The 13,209-nt window shown below is 37.6% G+C and overlaps 1 pseudogene; it reads left to right on the top strand.

The window, feature by feature from the left end:
• The first annotated feature begins 405 nt into the window (after positions 1-405).
• LOC103541626 (olfactory receptor 6C2-like) lies at positions 406-1,339 on the top strand (annotated as a pseudogene).
• Positions 1,340-13,209: the final 11,870 nt, after the last annotated feature.

Below are 13,209 nucleotides of genomic sequence, written 5' to 3'. Positions count from 1 at the left end.
TAAGCTCCAGAGTCCATGCCCCAAACCAACGTGTTATGTTGTCCTGCTGGTGCCATCATATGATGGTGTTTGTCTTATTTTTCTACATGGCTGATATCATCTGAAAGAGGTTCATTCCAAGGTTTTGTTTTTGGGGTTTTCGATTGTTTATTCTACAAGAGTCCTTGTACCACATATTTATCATTAATATAATGATAAGAATGTTTAACACCTGCCTTCCAGCCATGCCATTGTATGAATCTTGGAGAAGCACAAGCCACCAATGCCACCACATTATCAAATAAAATGATATTGGCTTGCCCGGCATTCTCACTCTACTCCCACTTTCAATCCATTTGCACCCTACTCATGTCCAATTTCTACCTTATTTTTACCAACATAACATGCAGAAGTCAGAGGTCAGTGATGAAAAATTACAGTGTCAACAACATCACTCGGCGGGGACTGACAGATGACCCAATCTCCAGATTCCGCTTTTGGTCTTTTTGTTTGTCGCTCATCCGCTGAGTGTGATCGGGAACCTGACCATCACCAGTGTCACCTTTGTAGATTCCCACCTTAACACTCCTATGTGCTTCTTCCTCTGGAATTTCTCCTTTTTAGAAGCCTCTTTTACCACTGTCTGTATTCCCAGGTATCTGTATACCCTTGCCAATGGGGACAATACAGTTACCTATAATCCCTGTGCCACTCAGCTATTTTTTCTTATTTTCCTGGGTGTGACTGAGTTTTTTCTCTTGATGGCCCTGTCCCATGACCATTACGTGGCCATCTGCAAGCCCCTGCATTACCTGACCATCATGAACAACAGAGCCTGCATCAAATTCCTTGCTGGTAGTTACATATAGGCTCTGATTATCATTCTCCCATCGTACACCATGGGCTTTGGCTCGAGTTTTGTGACTCCAATATCATAGGTCACTTTGGCTGTGAGGCTGCTCCCATCCTGAAGATCACCTTCTTGGACACAGAGTTCATAGAGTGATTTGTCTTGGTCCTGGCTGTGTTGACCCTCCTGTTCACCACGGTGTGTGTAATTATGTCCTACACGTACATCATCAGGACCATTCTCAGATTTCCTTCTGTGCAGCAAAGGAAAAAAGCTTTTTCTACATGTTCTTCCCATCTAATTGTGGTTTCTATCACTTATGGAAGATGCGTCTTCATTTATACCAAACCACATGCAAAGTAAGGGGTCGCTATGAATAAGATCGTGTCAGTACTGATGGCTTCGGTTGCCCCAGGAATGAATCCCTTCATTTATACTCTGAGGAACAAGCAAGTGATACAAGCTTTCAAAGACATGAACAAAAGGGTTGCATCTATCCCAAAGAGCTAAAGAACCAATGAATTTAAAATGTCAAAATGTAAAAGAATGCCTTACACCTATTTTTAACAGTTTTATTGAGATATAATTTAACTACTATAAAAGTCACCAGCTGTAAGTGTTCTATTCAATAAATTCTAGTAAAGTAACAGAGTTGTGCAACCACACCACAATCCAGTTTTAGAACACTTCCGTCACCCCAACATCTTCCTGATGACCACTGGCAGTCAATCACCTAGTCCCCAGCAAACACTGACCTGTTTTCAAGTTTGCCTTTTCTGGACATTTTATATGAATGGAAATATATAATATGCAGTGTTTTGTGTCTAGCTCCCTTTATTGAGCATGTTTTTGAGGTTCATCCATGTTGTAGCATTTACCAGTAGTTATTTCTTTTTCTAGCAAATATTCTTCCATCATATAGATATACTACATTTTGTTTATTCATTCATCAGTTGACGGACCTTTGGATCATTTCCATGTCATTGTGAGACATACGTTTTCATTTCTTTGCACGTACCAGTGAAATTGTTGAGCTGTATGATATCTATGAAGCTGTTTACCAAATCTGTACCATTTTCTATTCTCACCAGCAATGTGTGAAGGGTCCAGTTTCTTCACTTTCTCATCAACACTTTACTTTAACTCTTTTTTATTATAGCCATTCTCATAGGTGTGTAGTGGCACCTGATTGTGGGTTTAATTTGCATTTTCCTAATGACTAATGATACTGAGCATCTTTTCCTGTGCATATTATCTGTTAGTATATCTTCTTTGGTAAAATTTCTATTCAAAACTTTTGCCCTTTTTAAAATATCTGAACAAAGATTTCTCCAAAGAAAATATACAGATGGCCAACAGGCACATACATGAAAAACGTCCAACATTATTAACTATCAGGGAAATGCAAATCAAAACTACAATGATATATCACCTCAGTCTGGTCAGAATGACCATAATTAACAAAACAGGAAACAATAAGTGTTGGAGAGGATGTGGAGAGAAGGAAACCCTCGTACACTGCTGGTGGGAGTGCAAACTGGTGCAGCCACTATGGAAAACAGTATGGAGTTTCCTCAGAAAATTAAGAATAGATCTATCATATGATCCTGCTATTCCACTGCTGGGTATTTATCCAAAGAACTTGAAAACACAAATGCATAAAGACACATGCACCTCCATGTTCATTGCAACCTTGTTCACAATAGCCAAGAACCTAGGTGCCCATCAAGGGACAAATGGACAAAGAAGATGTAGTATATATACACAATGGAATACTACTCAGACATAAGAAATGACGAAATCTGGCCATTTGTGACAACATAAATGGACCTTGAGGGTATTATGTAAGCAAAATAAATCAGAGGGAGAAAGTCAAATACCATATGATCTCAGTCATAAGTAGAAGATAAAAACAATGACACACAAAGATACAGCCACAGAGATTGGATTGGTGGTTACCAGTGGGCAAGTGGAGAGGGAAGAGGGAGAAAGGGGTGATTAGGCACATGTGTGTGGTGATGGATTGTAATTAGTCTTTGGGTGGTGAATATGATGTAATCTACACAGAATCAAAAATGTATTACAAGGTACACTTGAAAGTTATATAATTTTATAATCCAATGTTACTGCAATAAAGAAAAGAAAAGAAAGCAAAACAAAACATTTTTGCCCACTTTTTAACTGGGTTGCTTGTCTTCTTATCGAGTTGTAAAAACTCTTTATATATTGTGATGGAAGTCTTTTATCAGATATATAATTTTTAAATATTTTCTGCCCATCAGTTGTTTTTCATTTCCTTAATTTTTCATTTCCTTTTGAAGTGCTAAATTTTTAATTTTGATAAAGTCCATTTTTCCATATTTGTTAAAAAGACTAGGCTTTCCTCTATTGAATTGTCTTGGTACCTTTGTTGAAAATCAATTGACCATAAATGCAAGGGGTTATTTTTATATCTCAATTCTGTTTCATTGATACTTACACCAATGCCACACTGTTTTATTTTCATGATTTTATAGTAAGTTTTGAAATTACGTAGTGTAAGACCTACAAGTGTGTTGTTTTCCAAAAGAATTTTGGCTATTCTAAGTCCTTTGTATTTACATATAAGTTTTAGGAAAAGCCTTTCATCATCTTAGCTTTTAGTTCTTACACCTCACCACCCCACATTTCTTTTGCACCCAGAGCCCACACTGTTGGATATATTAATCACTCTTTCCTTTCAGCTCAATCTACTTCTAGGAGGAATCGTGAAAAATTCCTTTATAAACATATCATTCCATGTCATTACAAAACCTTAGTTATTATCTCAGAGCCAGGAAAAGTTTTCATTCCTAGGAATATAACTTAGGGAAACCCTTACATATGTGCATCATGTTACATGCTTAAAAATATTTATGACATTGCTATTCATTGTAGTGAAAAACTGGAAACACAACATGTGTCCATGAGTCAAAGAACAGATTGATAAAATGTGATTGTATTCATACAATGGAATACTGTAGAGTCATTGAATAAACTTTAACAACGCCCGTCAACATGAATGTATCTCATAAAAATAATGGTAAGGGAGAAAGTAAGACACAGAAGAATGTATATAGCATGATTCCATTCAGACAAAATTTTTTTTTTAAAAAAAGACAAACTAGACAATATAATTAATATTGCATTAATTGGTGGTAAAACTAGAACAGAAAATAAGGAAAAGATCGTGGAAACAGGAGTGTACTTATGTCATTGGGGATGGGGAGAAAGGTAATTGTGACGCAGAGAGGTCAGTGGGGCTTTTCTAAGGTTATGGCGATGAGCCATTTCATAACTGAATGTCAGTTACATTGGGTGCTTGCTTTATAGTTGTTTTTTTAAAAGTGCACAAATCTTTTATGCATGCTTTATTTATGAAAAATAATTAAAATAATAATTGATATGGAAAAGTAACCATAAAAACTTTGATAATTAAATAATCAAATGAGAATATTTGTTCAACTATATGTAAATTAATTCAAATACCTGGATGAAATAGATAATTTTCTAAGAAAATATAATTTACTAAAATTGACCGAGGGAGGCAGAGAGAATCTAAACTGTCTTTCATAGAAAAAATAGCAAAGGTTGAGAAAGAGGTATCCTTCCATATGTATCAGGCCTGCTGAGACGGTTTCAGAGGTGAATTCCTCCAAATCTTCAAAGAGTAGATAACTACTTACCTAATTTTTCTAGACAATTCTGAGACTGAACCCTTTCACAATGATTATGGTTCTTTGAATCAAAATTGCCTTTCTTGGATCTTGAGGATGTAGTTTGTGTGTAAGTTTCTTATCCACTGAAACCGCATTTGAAAATTAAGTATTAGTAGATTTAAGTTCTGTTGTTCTCTCTATAGCATCAACTGTTCTTGTACATTTATTTTGATTCTGCTGTACCAATGAGTGATGTCTCACTGGAAGTCCTTACCCAGTTTACTCTGAGAAGCCTACGGCTGTTTAACTTTCCAGCGTGATTTACATGTCTACCCAATACATCAAGTCCAACCATACTTGGTTTGTAAGATTTAGGTATTTGTACACCGCAGCTGCAGTCTAAGACATGCTCTTATGCCCAGGGCCCCACTGTGCCAGTGACTTGTACAAAGTCCTGGGTGCTCTAAGGGACAGTGAGGGAAAGAGGCTATACCGCTACAGCTTCTCCTAAACGTACCCAACTCAACACCCCCAAGCATAGGTTGAGCCTAACTGAAAAGAATCTGGAAAGACCTTTCTACCCCGACTGGGAATTCAGAAACACTAAAGGAAAAGATTGGTAGGTTTGAATACGTTTTAAAAAAACTTTAAAAAAATGTTCCGTGTGGCAATAAATAAATAAGCAAGAAACAATAGCACAAATGTCAAACTGGGAAAAGTACCTGCAATTGATATTAGCGATTAAAAAGCTGAGCTTTCTAATTCATAAAATGCTCTGAGAAATCAACAAGAAATAATCACTATCCTAATAAAATAATTCAAAGACAATATGAAATGATTATTTGAATAAAATAGTCAAACTTGTTGATAATAAGATAGATGTTAAAACACCACTGTTACCAATTTTCCCCTATTAGATTGAAAAAGCACACGCAAAAGTTTGATAATACACCTTATTGTGAGGATACTGAGGAAATTGACCTAGATAGTGTTTGTAGGAATATAAATTGACCTAAGCCTACAGAGCACAATTTGACAATAGCTATCAAAATTCAAAAACCTAAAGTCAAATTCAAATGCATTCAAAACTCTTCAATCAAGGAATTCCATTTTGGGGATCTATTCAACAGGTCTGTGAACAAATGTGTGAATTAATATCCCTTTAAAGTCATTCATTTCAGCACTGCTTATACTAACAAAAGAAGCCAATCAATTGAAATCTCCTTCAGTGGAAGGTTATTCTATTCTATTCAGCAGAAGAAGTTCCATTCTATGGAATACCTTACACCTATAAAAAATGTCTTTTGGGCCCCTTGTGTATTGACATCAAAAGATTTCCGTTATACCATATATTTAAGTAAGAAACATGTAGAACAGTGCATATATTTCTTTTGTTTAGAAAAAGGATAAAAATTAATCGTCTAATTTTACATATGCCTAAAAATGCACAAAAACACTGGAAAAATAGTGGAAGTGTACAGACAGATGACTGAGCTTATGAAAATAAAATGATAAAAAAGAGCTTTCAGTGTATATCTTGTTACATTTTCTAAGGTTTGAAAGATTTAAAAAATCATCTAAATGAATATGTGTTCATCATATAAACATAGAGTACTACATACAAATACAACTCATACAACATATTCATCAACAAATGAACTTATGTATTATATAATATGTATTTCTACTTCAGTTGTATTCAAATTTTATATTCATATTTCATTCACATTTGTATTTAATTCATACTCATGATTCCTGCAAATTCATACGTAATTTATACAATTCATATATGAAATCAGTTTATACAATGTATCCATCATAAAAATGAATACCAATACTACATATGGAAACATATGTCATGCGCTGGAAGTGATAATTTGAGGGAAATTTATAATCTTAAGTGCATATATTTGGAAAAGATGACTAAAGTTAAACTTTCAACTTTAGAGGAATAAAACAAAATAAACTCTAAAGAAAGATGATACAAAGATAAGGTGTAAAGATATAAACAAGAATTAATGAAATGGACAACAAAGATACAGTATGAGGGAAATTAATAAAGTCCCCCCCCCAAAAAAACTCATAAAATTTTCATCTCCTGGTAAAACTGATCATGAAAAAATAAAGAGGATACAAATAACACTAAAAATGGAAAAGAAGATTTAATTGATACAACTTAGATAGCAAAGATTTAAAAAACTAATAAAACCTTACATTAGTAAATGTAAATTTTAGTAAAATGGACTAATACCTATTAAAAAAATGACCTCAAAAAAAAAGCCTAAATGGTGCTATAAAATTTAAGAAATTAATCATAGTTTACAATCTTCCAAAAAAGAGAACACCAGGTCCACATATATTACACTTGAGTTCTATCACTCTCAAGGAACAGATAATTCCGAAGAAAGAAAACATTTTCGGCACCAGGAAAAATAAAACTACTCCCCAATTTATTTTATGAAGGTAGCATAACCTCCACCCTAAAACCATGTAAGATAAGGAAAACTGAAGGACAAGCTAACTCAGGAACACATATGCAAAATCTTAAGATATTAGCAAGTTGAACCTTTTTTTTATTAAAAAACTAATGATGAAGTTTGGGTTTATGTCAAGGATACAAAAGTGGTTTAATCTTAGTAAAACTATTAATATCATTTCCTTGCCTCAGTAACAAAAGGAGAACAACTGTGTTTTTATATTACTAGACATACTAAATTTATTTTACTACATGTACTAAATTTAATTTATTTTATTTATACTAATTTACTAGATACAAATTTTTTTTGATAAAATTCAACACACATTCACGACAACTCCTAGCAGGCTATGAATGCAAGTGAATTTTGGAATGTCCAAGTGGACCTGAAATAATTAGCTTTGCTCAGTTATCTTTCCTACCTCAGTTATAAGTTAAAAATAAAACAATCTGACAGTAAAGTCTATTGCAAACAGTGGAATCGTGAGTGTGCAAACTCTTGAGTACTTATAATGAGTCACATGATTGGGCAAAACACACATGGGGGGAAAAGATGCCCAACACCAACAGGAGGAGCTCTCTCTCCTATGACAGAGACGGTATGGCTTCACCCAAGTCCAGCGGCTCTCGGGGCATCCCTGGGACGCTTCTTTCCTGAGCTTCACTGAAGAAAGCCTCAAGCTGTGAGAATAAAAGTGAAAAGAAACCACGCTTGTGATTTGTCATCTGACAGTTACTGTTCACACCTGACCTGTTTCTGATTCTATTATTGCATCCTCCTTTCCCCAAGGACACAGTCCCAATTGATAGCTATTTCTCTTCTCAAAAAGTTCATTAAAGTTCATTACACTATAGATTAATTAGTGACTTTTGAACCTAGGATCCCAAGGGGTCCTTTGGTTTGTTTAATCAGATGGTCCCTGTACACCTGTTGAGGACCAAACAACTATAACTCATCCCATTCCTGTTAGTGTAGAATTTGCAGGGAAACCCATCTTCTTGTACAGAGGTCAAGATATGGACTTTGTTTGAAGCAAAGAGAGTTTCTCACCATCACAACAGCCTTTAATTCTTTCAACTATATGGAACATAGGTGCATTTTTCCTAGAATTAAAGTCAGAAAACATCCTTCATTTGGTATCCTTATAAGACCGTAGAAGGTAAAGGACATTTGGGAAAGACCTCTGGGAAACTGTGAGTAATGGGAACCTGCTCTTAGGCTCCTCTGCTCACTCACAGACTTGCCAGCGAGTGCAAGTGGGTGAGTGCATGAAAACTGTTGTAGGACACAGCGTCTCTACCAAACTCTTGCTCTGCTCTGATTACACTAAGGATCTTTGTGGTTGAATTGCCCACGGAAGCCATGAACAGCAACATGAAAGGTGAGTATGATCTCCTTAGCCCTGCCTGTCGTTCACCCCCAGAACCCAAGCAGTTCAAAGTTATAGACAGAAGGCTTTGACCGCTGTGTTTCAAAACCCGGGTCCTAAATAATTATGAATAGTGTCTCTCAACAGCAATCAATGCTTGTATCCAATGTTACTCTATTCTCTAACAAGTGACTTTTGAATTTTAGCAAGACTGTAGAAAGGTGTTCTGGGAGAAGTTTGAAGGATAGAAGAGTAAAATTTTAGGGAACGAATATAAACTCTTATGTATGAGATCCTGGGAAAGTGTTCCTGTTCCCTCAATCCAGCAAAAATGCTTCCCTCATGTTTATTTTTTACTACACAACCTGAGTATCTCCCACTAGAGGTAATTCCCCGTATTTCATGGGCAGCATCACAAAGCATACTTGAGAGGGTAAAACATTCTGTTGTTAGTATGACGACACAATAAATCAAGGCATTTTCTTATGCTGTTCTGCATAAATTTACCCAGTGTGTTCCAGATGAGACTAAGACGCTAACAGATATTGATTTTTGCAAGGGCAGAAGTTAGAATATTATGGGTGCACAGGGCTGAGGCCAGGTTGAGGAGAGTTTGGTGGGCACCTTTGTAGCCGCCCCTGACACAGGAAGGGTTAATAATCACTGGAAAAAGCTTGCCAACAAACTGTGACCCGGAGGTGAGAAGGCCGGTTAGCCAATGACGGGTAAGCAAGACTGCCATCTAAACCCCCTGGGGGGCAACCTAAGCGAGGCGGCGGCCGCCTGGGGGCACAGATGGAGAAACGATATCGATATCGGGAGCAAGAGGGACCGTTGCCTAAGAGACCTTGCCTGCTCTGAGATAAAAATATAGGAGCACAGCAACAACATGATAATATCAAAACAGAGGCCAAGGGAGGGCTCCTTGAGAAATCACTAAGAATTCTTGGCATTCGCGAATTACTTCATCCAGAACACCTGTGTATGTTTAACAGATGTAAGCTATGTATATATTGAAACGCTGGTTATAATAAACTCAGAGTGGCCATCAGCCCTCTCCGCATCTATCCTGATGTGTACATTGGATTGCGACACCGACAACCTTATGTGGGCACTTGGAATCTGGATCAGAAGACAAGGAAGGATAATAAGAATGCTTCTCAACTTCAACATTTGGTCTAGTGTGATCACCCCTGAGTGATTCTACAGCATTTGGAGGAAAGCAGCTAATAGGCCAGCCATTTATGACACACCCAAGGCAGACTCTTGTCCATAAATCCAGAGTCAGAGGCTCTGAACTGTGATCCGAGCACACGGTGGGAACAGACACTGCACCCTCGGTGGGAAGGAAAAAGCCATGTTTCCCCAGTCTCTGGAGAAACTCACTTCAAGATCATCATGGGAAATTCGCTGAGACAGCCAAGAGAAAACCATTCATGCTGCAAACTAATTGGGGTCTCCTGGGAAGATCCTGTTCCCTCCCCGTAATGAGACAAACTGGAAACCCTAGAGACAGTGACTGCAAATGGGAAACATTTCTGTTGCTACAGATGTAATCAATTATTATTGTTGAATACCAACTATTGCCCCTAACTCGGAAATAAAGCCCTGGACATTGATTCATCTAGTTCCCTGAAGGCTACTTGACAGCAGCATCACAAAGAGGGAGTTGGTCATTTCTCAAAAGGTAAAGAGGAGAAATGGATCCGTCAAGTAAACGGTTGAGAAGGAGTGTTCTGCAGTGGTTGTGAGTCTGGTTTCTGTGGTCAGACTGCTTGTATTCATATTCCTGCTGTACCACATGCTCTGTCAACGACCTCGGACACAAGTCTAAGTATTTCTGGATCTCAGCTTCCTCAATTGCAAAGTGAGGATTAAATCACAACCAACCTCAGAGAGTTGCTTTGAGAATTAAATGAGGTAATCTAAGTGTTTAACATAGTATCTAACATTTAGTAACTGCCGCATAAATCTTACCTATTATCATTACCATCCCTGGAAAGCTTGTGAATTAAGCTGAATAAAGCCAAGGGGAGTCTTTGCCCTGGTGTCTCCCACAAAAACCTATTCTTAAGGTTTTCGTATCTCAGGAAATTCCTCATTAGAGTGTATTCTTCATTTGAAAACATAAACATGCTGGGGTGAGTAACATATACATGATTTTCAGCTTCTGAGACCTTAGGTGAATTTATTTTCCAGATCTTCTACAACGCTGATGGTACGTTTTCCCTTAAGTAATGTAGAGACTTGGAAAAGAGCTGGAATGGACCAGGTATCCTTGGAAGACAAAGAAACACATTAGAAGTAGCAACCTTCCTAATGGGTGACTGGAAACCAGGAAAACCAAGAAAATGATTTCTGAAACTCTCTCCTAACTTGACACAGTGGGAAAAAAGCATGGAAGTCAGATCTAGGAAACCTGCACTCTTCCTCAGACTTTGCTCCTAAAAAGCCCAGTGACTGTTCCCCTCTGATTTCCACCTTCAAAGTTAGGAGGTTGGCTCAAATAATCTTTAGAGCTCTCAATTTATGTAGCCCTCTTAAGTCCTTGATCATTTTATTTATAGTAACCTGGCACTCATTTGGCTAAGATTTTTTTTCTTTTTTGTTCCTTTATAATAGTTTAAAGAGAAAGAGACAGAACAACATGTACAGGCCATAACAGCAATTTCTTATAAATTAGTGGGGAGAATTACAGGGAAGTTCTCAACTAATACAATGGGATGAAAGAAGACGGCTCTGAGACAAACTCAGAAGAGAGGATGGAAGCTCTGGTTACTGAGGGGATAGGAAGTGAAAGTCCCAAGGAACAACGTTTGAATTAAGAGATTTGGGTGGGGAACCACATTAGAAAGTGCAAAAGGTGCAGATTATAAATCTAAAAAGATTCGGAGAGAATAAGTCTCATGCTGTATCATGTGTAGTTGAATTATGTCATGATGAACAGACCTAAAGACAAATATTACTGTTTTAGAATTTAAGGGGACCTTATAATTTTGTATTTAATTTCAAGGATAGCAGAAAATGTAAAATACACTCATGGAATATGGTAAGGGGGCGGGGGCAAATCTAGGGATAACGGAAAAGAAAGTGTGGGAGAGTGTGTGAATTCTGTTCACATAGAAAGGGGCAGCAAGTCCTGGAAGAAGAAATAGAAAGAATAAATAAAACACATTTAATATGTGTCCTGTACCAGGCACGACTCTAAGAGCCTAAAAGAATTAATTTGTTTAATATTTACAATAACCCAGGAAGAACATGCTCACTATTTCCATTCTGCAGACCATACGGTTGTTATTTGCACTTCACAGACCAGGAAATGAAGCCTGTTACTGAACTTTCCAAGGTTTCATGGCCATTAATGGTTCACCCAGGTCTCAGTCCCTGATCGCTCTTGTTCCAGAGCCCACACTCCTAACCCCTACCTCTTATAACTAACCCAGATGGGCTCTCTCGGAGGAGATCCAAGGACTGGGTCCCAAGCAGCCTCGGCCAGGCTCCTTCAGAGAAAATGGGGTAAAGAGATGAACGGAAATGGAAACCATATTTGTAGGCCACCCCTCCCCCTACACTCCTCCCTCCACCACCTCACTCTTAACCGCAAAGAGGTTTAAAAAGATTAATTCTTATTGACTGTCAGGTACAGATAAAACAGCCCAGTGTAATTACGAGGGATATCACTGATCTTGTTCATTCAATAAAAATTTATTGATTATCTGCTATGTTCCAGGCAAAGAGCTAGGGCTGGATTTACAGTGCTTTACAGAACAGATATGGGCTGTGTTCTCAAGGAACTTGCTACCAAGAAGGGGATGAATCTATAATTACAAATTGTAATAAAAGAAATAGAGTAGTGTGCTTATAACATTGGAGGTAAAAGAGAACATAGGATTCTCCAGAAAGGCATCTTTGAGGGGGTTATATTTAAGTTGACACTTGAAAAATTAAGATCCAGCCATGCAAGAATGTGAGCAGAGCATTGCAGGAAGAGAGAAAACATTGCAAAATCTCTGGGATAGAGAAAACTCAGTATCTTCAGGGAACTGAGGACGACCAGTACAGCTGGATAAGCGAGAGACGAATTAGGGGCATAACGCAGTGATGAGAGCACGAAAGCCCACCTAAACCAAAGTAAGGTGTTGGAATTTTATTCCAAGGGAAATGGAACTCCATTGAGTGGCTATAAACAGAGAAATGGATCTCACGTATGATTTTGAAAGATCGCTCTGGTTCTGTCTTTAGGCGGAAACTGCAAGAGTGTTTTTGTGCAGTTCAGAAAGGGAAAAGAGCAGAAAGGCATGAGGCGCTTCAAAGGAGAATGTGGATTATCACAGCAAGCGATGAAGCAGAGGCAGGCAGGAGAAAAATGTTAACTTCACAACCTTAACGATAGTCAGCCCTGTTTACCTCACATGGAACCAAGATGACGAGCACACCTTGAGGTATTATCGTCATGAAATGACAATTACAAACCATGCATATTTTTATGATAGTGTTTTTCTGTTTATTAACATAGACAGTGTAAAATAGCTTTATTTCCATGGGATTGTTAATCAAAGAATCCTTTTACTGTTGAATTAACACTACATCAACATAGTATACAAATCTTTAATGAGAGCCTCTGGCTGGTATCCAGCGTGATGCTCAGCAGCGGGAGTCCATAACATTATTGATTAACCATCAGTTAACTGCCACCCCAACAGCATTCTTGATTAACAAATAACGAACAAAATAAAATCTTAGCTTAGCTAAAATTTTCACCTCGTCTCCCTGCTAACTCGTGCTGACGGTCTCTTTCTATGATCTGCTTTCCCTCTTATTTTTACACACAGACCAGACTACAGACAGGAATCAGTG

The sequence above is a fragment of the Equus przewalskii genome, chromosome 5 (genome assembly GCF_037783145.1).
Source record: "Equus przewalskii isolate Varuska chromosome 5, EquPr2, whole genome shotgun sequence".
NCBI lineage: Eukaryota > Metazoa > Chordata > Mammalia > Perissodactyla > Equidae > Equus > Equus przewalskii.
This window is presented reverse-complemented; position numbering and strand designations above follow the sequence as displayed.